This window comes from Zingiber officinale, chromosome 2A (genome assembly GCF_018446385.1).
Source record: "Zingiber officinale cultivar Zhangliang chromosome 2A, Zo_v1.1, whole genome shotgun sequence".
NCBI lineage: Eukaryota > Viridiplantae > Streptophyta > Magnoliopsida > Zingiberales > Zingiberaceae > Zingiber > Zingiber officinale.
Window position 1 is genome coordinate 149,319,126 of NC_055988.1, and position 16,442 is coordinate 149,335,567.

Below are 16,442 nucleotides of genomic sequence, written 5' to 3' on the forward strand. Positions count from 1 at the left end.
CAAGCCGATGCCAAGGCGATGGTCACTCTACAATGTGGGATAGCCAAGGATCAACTCGTCAAGGTAGGTCCATTCACGAGCGCAAAAGATTTGTGGAACAAGCTCATCGAGCTCCAAGAAGGAACCCGAGACTCTCGGATCGCCAAGAGAGACTTGTTCCTAAACCAACTACAAAACCTCACCATGAAGGAGAACGAGACGGTAAGTGAACTACACGGAAGGTTCAAAGAAGTCATCAATGGTCTTCATTCCGTAGATGAACGCGTAGAGAATCACGATCTTGTAAGGTATGCTCTCAAAGCCTTTCCGAGGAATGCCTTGTGGTCATCGATGGTAGATGCCTACAAGGTCTCCAAGGACCTTTCAATTGTTAAATTAGATGAATTCTTATGTAAAATGGAACTTCATGAACTTACTAACAAGGGTCAAAAAGAGAAAGGTATTGCCTTAGTTGCAGGAGAAAAGAGCAAGGATGGAAGAAGGAAGAAGGAAAAGAAGAAGGAAAAGGAGATTCCTTCATCCTTATCCTCCTCCGAGTCCGATGATGAAGGTGGATCATCATCAAGCGAGATGACCAACTTTGTAAGGAGAATCATGAGAAGAAGCTGGAGATATAAAGGGAAAGGTAAACCTATCGATCAAAATGTTGATAAAACTAATGTTACTTGTTATGAGTGTAGCAAGAAAGGACACTATCGGAGCGAGTGTCCAAAACTCAAGAAGAAGGAGGAAAGGGCCAAGAAGAAGAAAGCTCTCAAGGCTACATGGGATGAATCCTCCTCAAGCTCATCGGAGGAAGAGAAGAAGGAGAAAAGCACACGTCAATTAGCGTTCATGGCAAGGGAGGAACCGGATTCCGGGAGTGATGGTGACACAAGTGACACCTCAACCGCGGCTTCATCATCTTCGGATGATGAAGAGGTAACCTCTCTGCATTTAGAGAAATGTTATAAAACTATTACACATTTATCTACTTTGCTTAAGAAATCAAAAACTGAAATTAAATCATTAAAAGATGAAGTAGAGCACTTGAAGGCTCTTAGGGAAGATGAGGTTGATGACCTACATCAAGAGCTCCTTGAGGATGAAAACAAAGCCTTAAAGGGTGAAGTTGAGAAACTCAAGAAAATGCTTGAAAAATTCTCAACTAGCTCTAAGACCTTAGATATGATTTTAAATGCCCAAAGGGCGGTCTACAACAAGGCTGGGTTAGGATATCAACCTAAGGAGTCTAGTTTCATTTCACTAGTGTCTAGAACTCAATTTCATAGATCACATGCTTCTAGGGTTCATGAGACTAGGAAGGGTGTGACCAAGGCATGAGTTCCTAGGTCTTTCATTGTAGATGCATTAGGTCCCAAGATTTGGGTACCTAAAACGTCTATCTTTCGTGTCTTGTAGGCATTTGTCAAGGGGGAGCATCTATCAACTTGGTTTGTTGATAGTGGATGCTCCAAGCACATGACCGAGGACAAGTCACTCTTCACTACCCTTCAAAACAAAAATAGAGGTAATGTGTCTTTTGGTAATAATGGTAGCCTTAAGGTTATAGGAGTTGGAGATATTCATATATCCGAATGTCTCCAAATCAAAAATGTCCTTCTAGTCAAGGGGATAACCTTTAATCTCCTAAGTGTCAGCCAATTGTGTGATACGGGTTACACAATTGAGTTTCATTCAAATCAATGTCTGGTCAAATACATTGACACACTTGACACGGTACTAGTAGGCACAAGGGTAGATAACATTTATCAAGTATTTTTTAAAAGTGCTACTAATGCCTCTGCTAAGTGTTTCATGTCAAAAGAAGAAGAATCATGGCTTTGGCATAGGAGGTTGGCCCATATGAACATGAAGAATATTCGAAAGCTAGCCAACAAAGGATTAGTGCGAGGCCTACCAAGCATCAAGTACCAAAAGACAAAATTATGTGATACATGTCAGGGTAAGCAAACAAAAGCGTCTCATAAAGGTAAAAGCGCTGTAAGTACCTCTACTGCTTTAGATTTATTGCATATGGACTTATTTGATTGTAGTAATGTCATTTCATTGAATGGAAGTAGATATTGCTTAGTGATCATTGATGACTTTACTAGATATACATGGACTTTCTTTTTGAAAAATAAGGATAAAACCATAGATATTTTTGTTTCCTTTTGTAGAAGAACTGAAAATGAAAAATCAACAATAATTAAAATAATTAGAAGTGATCATGGTGGAGAATTTCAAAATCATAGATTTTTAGAATTTTGTCAAGAAAAAGGATATAGGCATGAGTTCTCTACTCCAAGGACCCCACAACAAAATGGGGTTATGGAGAGAAAGAATCGAGTCTTGCAAGAAGCTGCACGAAGCATGCTCAATGAGTACTCACTACCGAGCTACTTATGGGTTGAAGCTGTAAATACAGCTTGCTATGTGCAAAACCGAGTCTTGATACATAGGTTTTTAGGAAAGATTCCCCATGAACTTTGGTTTGGAAAACCCCCTACAATTAAACATCTTAGGGTGTTTGGTTGTAAGGTGTTTATCTTGAACACCAAGGATCATCTTGGAAAGTTCATGGCTAAGGCTGATGAAGGAATACTGGTCGGGTACTCTCTCATCAGCAAAGCCTATCGAGTCTACAACAATAGGACTAAATTGATTGAAGAGTCCTCGGATGTAGCATTTGAAGAAATTCCTAAATCAAATGATCAATCAAGGGATGTAGGAGAAATTCAATTTGAACTTAGAAATCTAAGTTTAAATGATCAAAACATAGAAAGGGTCGAAATTGACTCCGATGATGATGAGCAAAGGCAAGGGAGGGCTATTTGAATGAATTTATCACTCACATGGAAAGTGAGTTTGAGATGAGTCTGGTGGGAGAATTGACATTCTTCCTTGGACTTGAAATCAAACAAACTCGAGATGACATCTATGTCCATCAGACGAAATACACTCAAGAGATGCTCAAGAAATTCAAAATGAGTGACTCTAAGGAAGTAACCACTCCAATGACGACAAACACTCGCCTTGACAATGATGAGAATGGAAAACCAGTTGATCTAACGCAATATAGAAGCATGATCGGTAGTCTTCTATATCTCACAGCTAGTCGACCGGACATACTTTTTGCTGTGGGCATGTGCGCTAGATATCAAGTCTGTGCAAAGGAATCTCATTTAATTACAGTTAAGAGAATCCTGAGATACCTTAAGGGCACAATTAGAGTAGGTCTATGGTACCCTCGTACGGAGTCTTTTGACTTGATAGGTTATACCGACTCCGATTATGCTGGGTGCAAATTGGATCGGAAAAGCACTAGTGGGGGTTGCCAATTTTTAGGTTCATCATTGGTTAGTTGGTCAAGTCTGAAGCAACATTGCGTTGCCCTCTCCACGACCGAGGCTGAATATATTGCCATGGGAGAGAGTGTATCACAATTATTATGGATGATCCACACCCTAGAAGATTATGGGCTTTCGTATAAGGGAGTGCAAGTGTTGTGTGACAACATCAGCACAATAAACCTAACGAAAAATCCAGTCTATCATTCAAGGACCAAACACATTGAAGTGCGTCATCACTTCATTAGAGATCACGTAGCTAGGGGAGACATTGCGCTCACATATGTTGAGTCAAAATCAAACCTAGCCGATATTTTCACCAAACCCCTTTCGAAAAATGAATTTAGTAATTTAAGGAGAGAATTGGGAATGTGTTTGGCTCAATAGGCCATTAGGACCCCATCATGATCAATAAGGACAATTAAAACAACAAGAGAAATTGGGAAATTAATTTGGGCAACTTGGGGACATCTCACACAAACTATAAGGTTAACAAATTATTTTTGTTTGCTAGAAATGGGGTGAGATGCTAGGATTAGCCGAATTATTCAAAATGTATCATGCATCCCTTGAATAATTAGGTTGAAGAGACATAAATTGAGTATGGGGAAGACCATTACATAATTCATGTGCATTTGGTTCCTAGATCTTACTCATATATTCCAACCAAAGAAACTTGGTTAGACCTTTACCTAGAAATTATGTAACTTTGGTTGATGGACTGTTTGATACCTTTGATCGATACCTTTCATGTTTTTGATTGAAACTAGGACAAGTCGTTGCAATAATGATAGCAATTTGGATATATTTTGACAAACTTGAAACTGAACATAACAAGGTCGGAAATTTCAGTGTTTGAAGCCTTGAGTTGTCTGTGTTTTTTTTTAAACGTCTGAAACTTTCGGGCTATAGACAATTTCAGACCATAAGAGTTCATCTTTAGGAAATAGTTATGCTTGTAGATTCTTCAGATTCTAGGTACTGAATTTGGAAGTTTCTGGACTTCTTGAGTTCTGAATTATCGAACACTTCTACGAATTTCAGTTACTGAAATTACTGGAGAGACTCCAGTGTCAGACACTGATCGGTCTACAGCCCGATCAGGAGAGGGTGGATCGGTCTGTCGACCGATCCAAAAACTCTTCAGATTTGATATCTGATCGATCCAGGGACCGATCAGGTTAGTCTGGTACGTAGGGGCTACTGATCGTCTTTTGATCGGTCTACAGACCAATCAGGAGGTTCCCGGATCGGTCCAGGGACCGATCAGGAGGTTCTTGATATCTCCTGATCGGACAGCCGTCCGATCATTTCAACACTTGGACACCCATCTCTCTTAATTCTTCCCGATCCCTTCTCTTCTCATTTCACGCTGAAGCCCTAGCCGACACCCTCCTACACCTCAACTCTTTTCCTCTCTTTGCACACCGAAGCCCTAGCCAAAGTCCTAGCTGTTAGAGTGTATACTAAAAGCCTAGCTTTTGGTATAAACATTTATCTAGAAATAAGAATCACATTGGTCAAATGTCTACATTTATGATAAATGTAGTTGTTCAATTAATTTATATTGTAGATAACATGGTGTGTGGTGTCACACACAGAGGATCATGTTATCAGTACCTTATAAATTATAAACAGTAGCTCACGACCATAATGGAAAGGAACAAACCATTAGAAGGTCGTAGTGTAATTAGGTATTAGTTTATCTTAACTATATAATTACACTAGTACACTTAGAGTGTATTGAGTAGGACCATTAGAGGTCGTTTCTTTTATACTAACTTTATAAAGAAACAAAGACCTCAGTTATTATGGAAGTGTGTGCTCTTAATCCTAATATAATAACAAGCACATATATTTGATATTTATTTCTTTAATTTATCAATGGGTGAGATTTAGTTCGATGAATCAATAAGCCTGATAAGTTGGGAAATGATATCACTTATAGTGTGTGTTGTTGATTATAAAAGGAAACTGTGTCCTAGTAATCTAGGTTGAGAATGTCCCCAAGAGGAGCTCATAAGGATTGTCATGTTAAACCCTGCAGGTGGACTTAGTCCGACATAACGATGAAGTTGAGTGGTACTACTCTTGGAGCTAGATATTAATTAAGTGAGTTGTCAGTAACTTACTTAATTAGTGGACATTTGTTATCTTAAACACAGGGAGACTAACACACTCATAATAAGAAGGAGCCCAAAATGTAATTTGGGATTGGTGCGGTAGTTCAATAATAGTTCTTTAATGGAATGAATTATTATTGATGAAATTAAGTTGTGTGTTCGGGGCGAACACGGGATGCTTAATTTCATCGGGAGACCAAAACCAATTCCTCCTCTCGGTCCCTATCGTAGCCTCTAGTATATAGAGATTTATACCCACCGCATACCCACCTTCTTACCCATCCAATGGGGCCGGCCAAGCTAGCTTGGAACCCAAGCTAGGGCCGGCCAAGACCAAATGGATGAACCATGTAGGTGGCCGGCCAAAGCTTGGGTCCCAAGCTTAGGTGGCCGACCACTAGAATATTAAAAGGGATTTTTATTAAAATTATTTCTTATGTGGATATCAAGGTTTTAAAAAGAGAGTTTAAAAATTAAAAATTTCCTTATATAGCTTTCTACAAAAGATTAAGAGAAGAGATTAATCTCTTTCCTTATTTGTAGATTAAAAGGAGGGTTTTAATTTTTGGTAAAAACTTTCTTTGTAAATCATCTACATGTTTAAAAGAGAGTTTAAAATTTGAAATCTTTCCTTATTTGTTGATTAAAGGTGGATTTTAAATTTTAAGAAAACTTTCCTTTTTAATCATGTTCATGATTTAAAAGAGAGTTTAAAATTAAATATTCTCTTTTATAAAGTTTCTACAAAAGATTAAGAAAAGATTTGATATCTTTCCTTATTTGTAGATTAAAAGAGATTTAAATTTTTAGAGATAACTTTCTTTCCACATGTTTAAAAGAAATATTTTAATTTATAAAATTTCCTTTTTATTAACCACCATAAAGGGAAAAATTATTTGAGAAATTTTTATAAATTTCCGGAAGCAAATTAGGAAGTTTTAATTCTTGTGTGAATTAAAATTTCCTTGATTAAAGGGATTAAGGTGGCCGGCCATTAACAAATAGAAAAGAAAATTTATTTTTAATTAAATAAATTTTTCTTTTTAATGGCAAAAGAATTAAGGAAGTTTTTATTAAATTTTCCTTATTTGCCAAGACCAAGGATTATAAAAGAGGGGGTAGAGGAGGCTTCAAGGTGAATGTCTCGATTATTTTTCTCCCTCTTTTCTTCTTTGGGTATGGCCGGCCCTTTCTTTTCTCTCCTCTCCTTTGTGTGGCCGAAACTCTCTCATGGTGGAGATAGCTTTGGTGGCCGGATCTAAGAAGGAGAAAAAGGAGAGAAAAGAAGCCTCTTTTCTAGCATCCCTTGGAGCATGGTGGTGGTGGCCGAACCTCTTCATCCTAGAAGAAGTTTTGATGGCCGAAACTTGCAAGGAAGAAGAAGGTGCTTGGTGGTTCTCATCTCGGAAGATCGTTGCCCACACAACGTCCGAGGTTAGAAGAGGAATACGGTAGAAGATCAAGAGGTCTTTCTAGAAGGTATAACTAGTAATTTTTCTTTCCGCATCATGCTAGTTATTTATAGAAATAATACCAAATACAAGAGTCTTACGATTCTAGTATTTCGAATATGTTTTTCGAAGTTGTGTTCTTTTGTTTTATTTTTCCTTGTGATTTGATTGTTCTTTTCGGTTAACCTAAAGTTATTTTAGGAAATTAAATATTAGATTTCTATAAAAAGTTTTGTCTAGTCGGTGGTGGTTGCTCCCATATCCAAGAAGGCCATGTGCCTCGCCACGTCAGTACTGGGAACCAATTATAGAAATTAATATTTAATGGAATTAATAACTTAAGGTGATTTGGGTCAAACGTGTTAAGTTCCGCAAGAGATCCAAGTCAAAACCTAAAAGAACAAATAGATTAAGTTTTGGATCAAACGTGTTAAGTTCCGCAGGCGATCCAAAATTTAATTTAAAAGAACACATGGTAGCTAGGAAAAGGTTCAGACCTTTGTACAAAATTTTTGTACAGTGGAACCTCTAGGCTTTCCGAGTAGCAACCAACACTAGCTGAAAGATACGTCAATGGCACCAAGGTAACTCCATACTCCCCTAGCGCTACTCACCTTGGCATTTTAGTTTCATTTCTCACCGTATCTGTGTATTTTGTTTTGGTTATCGGTTGTTGGTGGCTCCGGTGCTCACATATTTGCCCCATTGTGTCACTTTGTTAAACCTTAGGAAGAAACAAGTGGGTGAAGGAACCTCTAAGTCGTCTGAGAAGTCTAAATCTAAGGCTCCCTCCCGACCTCAACCATCTGTCTCTAGGAGATTTCCAAACCACCATTTTGAACTCGCTTTTCAACAGAGGACTTTCAAACTGCTCCCTTGTAGGTCTGTGGATCGAAAATTCATAAATAAATTTTGTCCATCTGTGTCGGACATAATTGCCTATTACAAACTTGATTCTCTAGTCTATTTGGAATGGGACATCAATTATGACTTAGTATCTGAGTTTTATAATAATCTTCATCAAACTAATGATGTTAGTTATAAAACTAGAGTTGCTAAGCAGACTATTGATTTCAGTTTCTCGGCTTTCTTTGATTATCTAGCTTGCTGGAGGTGTTCAGGAAATGTCTTTTCTATATATCCTGATTTACCAGACCCCTTACCTTCTCCCTTTGATGTCTCATCTGACTCCATTTATGAGTATTTCTTCGGACATCCTAGACCAGGTGGACTAGATGAGTTAGATGTTGATTTTCCTACCTTTGCAGCCCTAAGACTATCTGCCCCAGATTACATTCTCTTTAAGATTGTCACAAATTGTCTTATGCCAATCACATCTAAACCCTTGTTAGAGATCCGACCATATCACTGCTTGATGCTTTATGGATTGCGTCGACGTCTCGATTTTGACATCATGTCGAGCATTTACTCTTCTATCATCTCCTATAGTGAGCCTAACAGCTTCACAGTTTATATGCCTTATGGGCATATAATTACGGATTGGCTCGAGACCCTACAGATTGATGTCTCCAAGGGGAGGATAGTCAAGATGGTGAGGCAGGACTGCAGACTTGGAAAACGTGCATTTTCCAAGTCTGGCATCATAGGACAGAATGGGGCGGTTCGTTGGAAGGACGGGAGAGCACTGGGTGAGTTACCACGGGCACCTCCGTGACAGGTTGATGCTGCTCCCGTTGCTGCTCCTCCTCCTGCTGCTGCTGAGTATGGAGAGGCAGATCCTGATCTGCGCTGGCAGATTGCTGAGCTGGAGAGCTGCAATGATCAGCACGATGAGCTACTGGCTGCTGAGCTCCATGGGCTGCGCGTTCGGATTGACCATCGTTACGAGGATCTACACAGTCAGCAGTTAGCGACGCAGCAGGTGCTTCTGGGATGGATGGCCAGCTACCCACCTCCACAGTATTACTCGGTCTATCCACCCTCGAGCATGCCGCCTCAGGGATTCATTCCTCCAACAGATGATGATGATGCTCCTCATATTGAGGATGTTGATTGATACACTTTGTTTTATGTTGGTCATCTTGACTGCCTATGTTTCAGATACTGTTTGATAGATACTGTGTCTGACCTGGATATTAGCTGTTTATGCTACTCGTTTTTCTATTACTTGCTTCTATTTATTTTTTTTCAGTTCTTATTGACTATTTATATGCTTTTCATATGCCATATCTTGATTGTCTCTTATTTACTGTCCGATATTACACTTAGAGGGGATTCTGTATGCATTAAGAAAGAGATAGTATGGGTTAAGGGGGAGTCCTTTGAGTCTTATTACCTAATTCGCACCTTTTCGGTGTTTGACAAAGGGGGAGAAGATGACTAAGTTTAGAGATGAATGAAGTTTTAATTTTAGGGGAGAGGATAACCTTGAGGATTATTGACTTCCTTAGTGTTGTATTCGTCTTAGGGGGAGGATCTTGATTCCCCTAAAATTAGGAAAATATGAGTATTTCTGATCTAAACTTAAATCGTGTTGTCAAACAACAAAAAGGGGGAGATTGTTGATACGGTCTGACCTGGCTGCTGTTTTGATGTTGACACTGATTTAAGTTTGTATCAGATATTAATTAAACTCAGATTGATTACTGATCAATGTTGATCAGGTGGAAAGGAAAAGTCCAAGTATAGAAACTTGGCACGCGAAGTCAGAGAGGGCTCGGTAGCTCGTTCACTGGACCGGACGAAGTCGGAGAGGGCTCGGTAGCTCGTTCTCCGGACTAGGTCAGAGAGGGCTTGGTAGCTCGTTCTCTGGACCGGACGAAGTCGGAGAGGGCTCAGTAGCTCGTTCTCCGGACTAGGTCAGAGAGGGCTTGGTAGCTCTGGACCTGGATCGGTCGGGGCTCGGTAGCTCGTTCTCCAGACTAGGTTAGAGAGGGCTCGGTAGCTCGTTCTCTGGACCGGACGAAGTCGGAGAGGGCTCCGTAGCTTGTTCTTCGGACTAGGTCAGAGAGGGCTCGGTAGCTCGTTCTCTAGACTAGAAAGGCTTTAGGGTTTAGGGCTGGGAAGCGCCAAACCTACCTTACATAGGCATTGGATCGGTCTGTTGACCGATCCAGTGATACTATGGATATCTGATTGGTCAACAGACCGATCCAGTGATACTGTGGTTATCTGATCGGTCTGGTGACCGATCAGAAACCAAACAGTAGCTTTCTGTGGGTTATCTGATCGGTCTGGTGACCGATCAGTAACCAAACAGTAGTTCACTGTAAGTTATCTGATCGGTCTGTAGACCGATCAAGAAGCGATGGGATTCAAAGGACAATAGGGGATCGGTCTGTGGACCGACCCACCTATAGGCTGATCGGTCCACAGACCGATCAGAAGCCTCCCAGACCGATCAGGATATGTCCTGATCGGTCCAGAGGGCTATGGATCGGTCTGCTGACCGATCCACAACACTGTCTGTTTCTCTGCAACTTCTGATTCGTCTAATTTAACCATCTGGTGTGAGCTTTTTATGTTGCAGGTTGCAGGTATCATGCCAGTGCTTATGTAAAATACCGGAAATAGGCGAATATTAATAAGGGAATTTTCTGGAATTTTTGGATATTTTTCGGGAATTTTTCGGAGCTCTTACGGATAAGTTAAGGGGGATAAAACGGGACCGGGGAAAAGCCTGTTTAGGCGACCTATTTAAGCGAGGAAATGTTTATTTTATATTTCCTTTTTCTTTTTTCTTTATTTTTCCTTTTTCCTCTCCGTTTCTTTTCCTCTCCCCACGCGTGCCGTGCCCTAAACCTTCGACGCCGTCTTCTCCTCCTAACCGGCGCCGACGGCTGCCCTAACCGCACAGTGGTTTTCTTCTTCCCTTCCACTTATACTTCTCCTCTGCAGAACCCTCCTTCCCTCATCTCTCGCGACGCCGGCCTTCTCCACCCGACGGCACCGCCGGTGCTCTTCCTTCTCGCTGAGTGACGCGTCGCCGCCACTCCTACCGATTGCCTTTGCCCTAGTTGAGCAACACTGCCACCGATCGAAGCCTCTCTTCATCTTCCTCCTCAGCCTAGCGCCGACAGCCGGCTGCCTTTCCTGTGTCGATTCCTTGCCGCTGCCCTCTTTGGACCGAAGCAGCGTCGACCACCGAGACTTCCTCTCTTCTCCTCTGGTTCGACGAGCCACCACCGGATCCTCCGCCACCAGCCGCCGACAGTGAGGAGAACAGGGGGTAGTGAGTTAGGTAAGGCATGTTAGGTATTTGGATTGTTGATTTGGGATCCTATGTTGGATTTGTTGGCTGATTACAGTGGTATTTATCACTGATTTCTCACAGCAGCTTCTTCGGATCTCGGCATTAAGCTCTCCAGGATTTGAGCAGTGTTGAGGCATCAAAAAATTTAAGGTAAGGTTCTTGTTTAACGTTGTGGATTTAGGTTTTTGGTGTGGAGGACCAGTTAAGGTTGATCAATAATTAGGGTTTTCCTAATTGAATTAGGTATATTGGTGATTATTATTTAGGGTTTTTGCCCTAAATAGTTTTAAGGATTTATTTAGCAATTCATTTGAATTTTAGCTAAATAAAAGTATATCTATTGGTATTACAGGACTTTGACGCGAGACGAGTATCTCGATGTCAGATTTGGACATTCCTATTGGAGGCGGGTACTTTTGACTTTTTGTCTTTGATATGCCTAGTAATGAAATTAACATATTGCATCAATTGTGTTTCTTATCTGTTTCGGTTAATCACTACCCAAATCTTGATACGTGCTTGATTGATTGATTGATTTGCATCTCATGTATATTTTACCTGTTTATACATGCTTATAGGGGGTAGTGATATACCATGCTTCACCATGTTCAGGACGTAGGTTTTTATACCTTCTGTGTACCTTTGATTCGATATGATTCGTTGACCTAGGGTGCACTTTTCTATATATATGGATTAGGTCAAGATGTTTATATGGTTATTGCCATGCATCATTTGCATGATTGCATGCTGTGCGATAGTCCGCTCCATTATTGTTGAGCACATCGCCAGTTACATGGATCTACACACACCACCACTCATGGGTTAGTAGTATTCAGCATGTGTTGCGGGATTTTACATAGGCACCGTTGGTCCGCTCATGGGTAGTGTGACACAACGTGTTATCCGGCAGGGATTCCTCCCCATCATCGTGTTGAGAGCATTGCGCGCCCCCATCTATGATTTGGGGTAGGAGGATAGGTGTACTCAAAGATCCCGTCCACTCGGTCACTCATCGTGAGTAGTGACGACAGAGTGCACGGTTGTCACCCTACCCACTCGGCCTCACTATGTGTGTGAGATGATCGTGGCGTCGGGTGACCAGACGTATCATTGGCATCATATGCATGATGCATTTATTGTTTGTGTTTGTGGTTGCTTTATGTCGCATATTGTTTGGATACCTATGTTTGACATGCACAGATTCCTATACCACTTGGACTGTGTTTGACCTTATACTCGGACTGGTTAGTACAAGATTCTCCTGCTTACTTGGATGCATTTTATCTTTCTTATCAGTCCGCATGATTAGTGCTAGGTGTTGTTTCTTTACTTTGCATATCAATTGTACTGAGTGTTGGACTCACCCGCCTCCATTGTTGATATTTTCGGGTTGATCTGTCGGAGAGAGTTCCGATCGTTGGTCCCGACCTGGAGGATGTGATTGGTTTTTCGTTTGGTTCCCTTTTCTATTCTAGACTATTTGAACTTGTTATGTTCTGGATTTATTTACTTATGGACATGGTATAGATATTATTATATCGATGGATTTGGATTTGGTTTTTATTCTACTACATGCCTGCCTGGACGGCAGAAGAGGTGAGTTCGTCGGATTTGAGCTTTACGAGTGTAGTGGAGTAGGGTGGATTTCGAGTCAGAGTATTATTTTTACTGTTTGATTATATATAACTGCGTGGTGATGTTTTATTTTGTTGTTATTATTCCAGCCGCCTGTGGCTGAGGTATTTGTGAGATGTAGAAAAGTTTCAGATTGTCCACCGTACAGGGGAGATGCTGCCGAAATTTTCTCGGACAGGGACTCCTCTGGGGCGTGACAATTTAGTGGTATCAGAGCACAGTTTTACGATCTTTTGTTTCGTATTTTGGATTTTCGGGATTTATCTGATACCAATTTATTTGGTATCAGAGCGGGTTATGATACCTGCTTTTGGTGTTCTGGAGATTTATCGGATACCTGTTGTTGGTATTCTGGATATTTGGGTTAGCCAGGTTTGCGAGTCAAACTGGGCATTATCGGATTTTCGATATGGTTATGTTTCGGATTTCCGTTTCGGATTTATTTGGATTTCCGGCGATATGTACGTTCGGAATTTTGAGGTCAAATTGGGGACTGGATAGCGACGGAACATCTCCAGACGGCAAATAGGTATGTTGTTATTTTAGGTTTGTTATATTGGTATTGATATCTATAATTTAATTTAACAGATATGAGACGATCTACTCGTATTGCTGCGAGACGTGGTGCTGGACGACCACGTACGAGGACCACGGGATCTCTGGATAGGCCAGAGATGTCCACTATTAGTGAGCCTGTCAGTCAGGGACAGACTCAGGATGCAGCGGGAGCATCAGGCTCTCAAATCCCGATAGCTCCTGTAGAGATACCTACTTTGGCCACACCGACGGTATCCACTCCTACCGTATTTACGGTACCATCAGGTGTACCATTGGCGTACCCGACATTTGCTCCAAGGCAGCCTACGATGTACTCGGCACCACCGCCACCTGGACTTACAGTGTACCCGACACCAGTGGCACCTGTACCCCCAGTGCCTACAGTAGCAGCAGCTGCTCCACATCCGGTACCTTTTGTTCCCCAGGCAGTACCACCGACGGCTTATGCTCCGGTATATACAGTAGCACCGGGAGTTTCTCCTCCGGTTTATTCCGCGGTACCACCTGTAGTATCAGCTCCAGTGTTTCCGCCAGTTACTGTAGTCGTCCTGACACAGATCACTGATATTGTTGCTGCACGAGCTAGGATTCCAGCATTGGCTGAGTCGATGAAGACTCGTTTCACTCTTTTCCGCGGAGATCTCGATCCGAGTATGGCTCTGTCATGGATAGAGACTATGGAGCAGACTTTCTTCTAAATGGCTTGCTCCGAGTGGGAGAAAGCAGAGCTGGCTGCTTACCATTTACGGGATGAAGCTAATGCCTGGTGGGTTACTCAGCGTTCTATTATTGGTGAGCGCAACGTCACATGGACCAGGTTCAGAGAGGCTTTTGAGAGCCGTTTCTTTCCACTGTCCTATCAGATGTCTCGCCGACAGGATTTTATGAGTCTGAGGCAGAATAATCGCTCAGTGACCGAGTATAATACTGAATTCCTCCGGTTGGCTCAGTTTTGTCCAGAGTTAGTTGCGGAGGACAGAACTCGCATGATGCAGTTTATACAGGGATTGGATGGTTATCTGCATGTACAGCTTGCCGGATTAGGGATTTCATCTTACTCTAATGCATTGAATCGAGCTTTGATGATAGAGTTAGCTCGGCAGACATCCGGACAGGAAAAGAAAGCATACGGGTCGACATCGTGGCGAGTCCAGTCTCGAGCAGGGGCGAGCCTCGAGTAGTCGGAAGGTCGGTCGGGGTACTGGTGTCTCGTGAGCCTCGTAAATCGTGGCGGTCTTCTTGGGACGTTCCGGTTTTCTCAGAACTCAACCACCTTCGGTGATACTCATTGTTTCGATGTGGATCCGAGATCACCTCACCCCTTGCTCTGGGACGATTTGCTTTTATTGCAACAGTAGGGCACCGAGCCGAGATTGTCATCAAGGCTCGGACACGACTTCGGAGGGTCGGTCGAGGGACAGTCTAGTCGACTGTGGCATATCGAGGAGGCGAAGCCCAATCTTCTGAGGTCGGGAATCCCTCTGCGCAGCATTTGGCATGCTTGGACAGGAGTACTCTAGTGCTAGCACCCCGAGTTTTGTTTCGGGACCTTATTATCCGACTCGAGGACGACTCGGTCCCCACCACCGGTGCCTGACGTCACCATCCTCTCGTCTTATCGGCACATAGTCCAAGAACGCCTCGCGGCCGTTGCGGCATTACCACCTCCTCCTCCGCCGTAGACTGGTCGTGTTCATGCTACCAGAGAGGATGCGTAGCGAGCCGACGGATCCGTTTTCCATGATACGATTTCCATTTATGCATTTATTGCGATATTTTGATTGATATCGGTAGTTCGCACTCTTTTATATCCCGTACCTTTATGCGGGAGATTGGTAGATTACCTAGTTTTAGGTTGCGGCGATTGACTGTCTCCCTACCGTCTGGTGATACTTTAGACGTCACCCAGGAGATCAGAGGTTGCCCGTTAGACTTTGGCAACATGATACTTACGGTAGATCTTCTAGTATTGGAGATGGTCGAGTTTGATGTCATTCTTGGCATGGATTGGCTGTCAGTGTATCATGCTACCGTTGATTGCCAGACGAGGGTGGTCACCTTCCGGCCTCCGAACCAACCCTCGTGGAGTTTCACTGGCATCAGAGACGACGACATCTCGATTATTTCGGCGATTCAGGCGCAGAAGCTGCTGTCTCACGGCTGTCATGGTTTTCTGTTGTCGTTGATCAGTACTGAGGACAGTAGTAGTTCGCAGCTCTCCGACGTTCCTGTTGTCCGGGAATACCCAGATGTATTTCCAGAGGAGCTGCCAGGTTTGCCTCCTAGAGATTCCGGGAACCGCGCCGACATCGAAAGCTCCGTATCGTATGACACCAAAAGAGTTGAACGAGCTGAAGGTTCAACTCCAGGAGCTTTTAGACAGAGGATTCATTCGCCCTAGTGTTTCACCATGGGGTTCTCCAGTTCTATTTGTCAAGAAGAAAGACGGCACCATGAGGTTATGTATTGACTACAGGCAGCTGAATTCAGTGACCGTCAGAAATAAATATCCATTACCACGGATTGAGGATTTGTTTGATCAGCTCAGAGGTACTTCAGTGTATTCTAAGATTGATCTGCGATCCGGATATCATCAGCTGAGAGTCAGAGACTCAGATATTCAGAAGACAGCTTTCCGTACCAGATACGGTCATTATGAGTTTTTGGTAATGCCATTTGGGCTTACCAATGCTCCAGCGGTGTTTATGGATTTGATGAACCGCATCTTTCTGGAGTATCTGGATCAGTTTGTTATCGTTTTCATTGATGACATATTGGTCTACTCTCGTTCCGAGGAGGAGCATGCACAGCATCTTCGCACAGTCTTGGAGATTCTTCGACGACATCAGCTGTACGCGAAGTTCAGCAAGTGTGCATTCTGGCTATCCTCAGTTGGTTTTCTGGGACACGTGGTTTCTAGCAGAGGTATTTCAGTTGATCCTCAGAAGATCGAGGCTGTCACCGGTTGGGAGCAGCCGAGTCAGTTCAGGAGATCCACAGTTTTTTGGGATTGACCGGATATTACCGACGTTTTGTCGAGGGCTTCTCGCGTATTGCTATGCCACTGACACGTCTTACCCGGAAAGGCGTGAAGTTCATATGGTCCGAGGATTGCGAGACCAGCTTCCAG